This window comes from Hydra vulgaris, chromosome 15, assembly GCF_038396675.1.
Source record: "Hydra vulgaris chromosome 15, alternate assembly HydraT2T_AEP".
Taxonomy (NCBI): domain Eukaryota; kingdom Metazoa; phylum Cnidaria; class Hydrozoa; order Anthoathecata; family Hydridae; genus Hydra; species Hydra vulgaris.
This window is the reverse complement of record NC_088934.1, coordinates 53149008-53153299: the sequence shown is the minus strand read 5'-3', so window position 1 is coordinate 53153299 and position 4292 is coordinate 53149008.

Below are 4292 nucleotides of genomic sequence, written 5' to 3'. Positions count from 1 at the left end.
TAAGCAGATACTTTATTTAGTTGCACAGGGTTAAATTGATTTTTGAATAAATTTTATCGGGTTTTCAACCCACCTATTTTGAATAATAGTTGAAAATTTAGGTAATTAATGACTTAGTAATAATAAAAACAAAAAATGGTGCAAAAAAGTATTGACATTTATTCACTTTTCAAATTGATTTTTCTAAAGGCTAAGTTAAGATCGCACATGAATTTTTTTATATAGGGCAGTTTTCATTTTTATGAACATATTTCAAGTTATTATTATCGACATAACCAAACAAGTTTTTCTCAGAGTAACTTATCGATGTGATCAAGGTCTGGTTTGAACGGATTACAACGAGCTATCAAAAGGTAAGGATCAATTCAAATGAGAGTTCGGCAGTAAAAAACAGTTTCATTAATGCAGGCAACGACTACATCAGCAGACGTTTGTACAACGTTACACTATGGAAATGGTTTAGGTAATGCAAAAGTGTCAGTACTACAAATGAATGATGACATCAGGTGATAACATTGTTATCAGGTGAAGCTATCAAGAATGTTAGTTCGTATCATTCAATAAAGTATTTTGAAAAAAGTATGAAATTTTAGAGACTTTGATATTGGGCAAGGTGTTGATCAACTATATACATTTATATCTGACTATCAAATCAGTCTAACTGATGTAGTCTAACAGATAATCGTCTAATAAGCGATAAAAATTTATAAAAGCAAAAAGTGAGAGATGATAGACAACTATGCAATCTAGTTTTCTGTCAAGAGAGTAGTTGTAGTGCATCATTTACTGGAAGGATCGAGTTTGAAACGCCCATGCTAGTTGGCATTCACTACTACTTGCATATAACATAGGCAATAGATAAAGTTAAAAAGTCGTTTGTATCAAAAATAAAATCATCTTCACAACTGCATTTGCCGATATCAATAGACAACTGCATGTGAATAATATCCTATCATGTCTTCATTTTGAGAAGTTGGGTGCGCTCTACCCGTACAAAGTACTTTTCGCTTTTTTTATTCTCAAAGTTCATGGCTGTATAAATACTTAATGGAAGGTTAACAGACAGGTAAGAAAATGAGTCTAGACCAGGTGGAAATTTAGAGTTCCAATAGTTTTACTTTGCAGCAGATTAAATCTTTATTTTTGAGATAAGCCAAAAAGTATAAAAAAGGATCATTAAAAGAACCAGTAGAAAAAGTAAGCAATCAACTAATTGACAAAGAAGAACTGAATAATAAAGACATTTATTATAACTACGAAGGTAAAAATGTTGACAGTAACGATGAAGAAGATGAAAATGATTTTGAAATGGCAATACAAGTCCAAGTGAATGTTATAATATAACAGTATTTAGATTGTAACACTGACATAGTTAAATAACAAAATAGTTAGAAATACCACCCTTTTGATAGTTAAATGGAGTCGACAGAGAACTCTCTGATTTTTATATATGCTTATTTTTTTGTGTCAGTAAATTCATTAATACTTTTTAGTACCAGTGAATTGTTTCTATAATCATTGCTTATGTTTATATAGGTACATTTTATTATCAATGAGTTAGCTGCGTATAAGAGAGTCAGTTGGGTAGCTGTGGAGCATAAAAGCATATTGTACCCTGGTATAGTTACAAAAGTAAACTTTTTTTATTTGGTATTTTATTATTTTATTCTTCTTAAGTACAAGGTTTAAATATTTTTTTATTCATATATAGTTATTCAATTTAATAACTTGTTTTACTATTCAGATTAATGAGAATAGCATAAGTGTTTCGCGCACGGAATATGTAGCAGCATATGAAAAAAACAAGCTTTTAAATGGCCAGTAACAGAGCAAATGCTTGACTACGAGAAAAATCAATTTTTATGTTAAATTGTGCCACCTATTCCAATCAACTCAAGGTTATGTTTTACTGTATCTGTAAAAAATTTTGATAAAGCTAAAGTTATCTTGAATAGCATACTTCTTCGTAGGGCATAAGTAGATTTTTTTTGGTTTTTTATTTTATTCAACTACTAACATACTAGTTTTCATATATCCATATTTTATAAAGAAAGTCAGAATTTTTATCCTTTTTCAAGTTGATTTTTCTAGAGAATAAGTTAAGATTGCACGTAAATTTTTTTTATATGGCACTCTACACTTTTATGAACTTATTTACAGTTAATACTTTTCGAATCTTTTGGCTTCAGTTTTTATAGCGATCTAAAGTTAGAGCAGTTTTTTCAATAATATGTTTTCACTGCTCATTTTCTGAGATCCTTATGCAACCAAGCGCAATATTATTTTTTTTATGGAATAGACATACAGCGGTGGCAAAAAATTAAAGACCACTCTTTTTTTTTTTCAAAATTTATTTTTAACCTTAGTATAATTTTATTTTGGAAAAAGGTATCAAAAAAAGAAAAACATTTTTAGAAAGAATTTTTATTGTATTTTATATTTATTATAAAAGAATTTAAAATTTTTTTACAAAATAATGTTAAAAAATTAAAAAAACTGACTAGTAAAAAATATAAATGGGAAAAAAAATTGGACAAAATTTTAAGACCAGTTTCAAAAATATTTCAAAAAGCAATAAAAAAATAATTTAGAAACATTTTTTTCCGCCATTTGTTTTCAAGCACTCTTATGCTCGTTCTGGCATTGAATTCATTAAAGTTTTGATTACTTCATCAGGCACATTTTTCAAATGTTGAGAGATAGAAGATTTCAAATCTTCCAAATAGTAAAGTTGTTCTTTACCAAGCTTGTGATCAAGCCACGACCATAAAATCTCTATTGGATTCAAGTCTGGACTATTGGCAGGCCATGGAAGCACTTGAATTTTATTCGAGTTGAACCAATCGCTAACAACATGCGCTTTATGACACGGCGCATTATCTTGCTGGAAAATAAATCCATCTTGCAACTGCCATAAATAAATGCTAGGAATAAGCGAGTTTTCCAAAATTTCGATGTACCTTTCTTTGTTGAGTCTACCATCGAATAAATGAAAAACGCCAACTCCACAGGCACTCATACAGGCCCAAATGCCTATTGAACCACTGCCTTGTTTTGTTCGTTTCAAAATGCATGATTCATCGAACCGTTCGCTTGGAAGTCTACGCAACATTACGCGACCTTTTCTGTTGTCTACCTCAACGTTCATTTCATCACTAAAGACCACACGGCTCCACTGATCTGTTGACCAATTTTTATATAGTTTGCACCACTCTTTCCTGGCAAATTTTTGTTTTTTATTTAAGCGTGGTTTTTTTGCAGCAGCACGCCATAAATAACTTAAATTGTGGAGGACCCTTCGCACAGTTCTAGGGCTTGCTTTCAGACCATTTGACAGTGTCCATTTCGTAGACAAGTCTGTAGATGATGCTTATCTGTTTTCTTTCATTAATCTCACTAACGAGCGAACATCACGGTCATTTGAAATTTTATTGCGTCCAGTCCTATGACGATCATTAATTGACCGGGTCTCTTTGTATTGTTGAATTATGTTAATAATGCAAGAGTGAGACCTTCCGAGCTTTTCTGCTACTTGTCTGATGCTATAGCCTTCTTCTTTTAATACAAGAGCCGCATATTTGTCTTTTTCTTTGATCTTTGCACGCATTTTTGCAATATTTTTATATCCTTATTGCAATTCAAAAAATAAATGTTTATTTGATATCGAAACTCAGGTTTCGACATTTTATTTTATAGCCAACGTAATAAGCAATTAAGACAGTTAAAAAAATAATGAATTATTATTTTTAATAAGTGCAAATTAAAGATTTGAAAGTGGTCGTTAAATTTTGTCCAATTTATTTAAAGAAGATTTATAAGTACTCATCAGTTTTTTAATAAGTTAAACGCTATTTAATTAGAATTAGATTAAAAAAATTATACCACTTTAATCCGTATGTTTTAATTAACAAGATATAAAAAAAAAAATTTAATATGGCAATTAGAATCTTCTTAATTTTAATTTAAAGATTAAGAAACCAACTAAAAAATGAGTGGTTTTTAATTTTTGGCCACCGCTGTATAAGAATCTCTTATACGCTCATGATTAGACCCACAGCTACCATATGGTGTAAAAAAGTCTGCATGGCTATGTGGCTAACAGTCTTTCGTATAATTCAAAATAAGATTTTGAATTTTAGAAAAATCGCAGACCTAAAATGTTTTTAACGGTTGATACGCATGCGTTTTAAGTGCAACTTATTCTGAATAATACGAAGGACCGCTAGGGGATCGTCAATATATTACGCAACGCAAATAATATTTTAAAAGTGGAAGTAAGAGATTATAAGCTC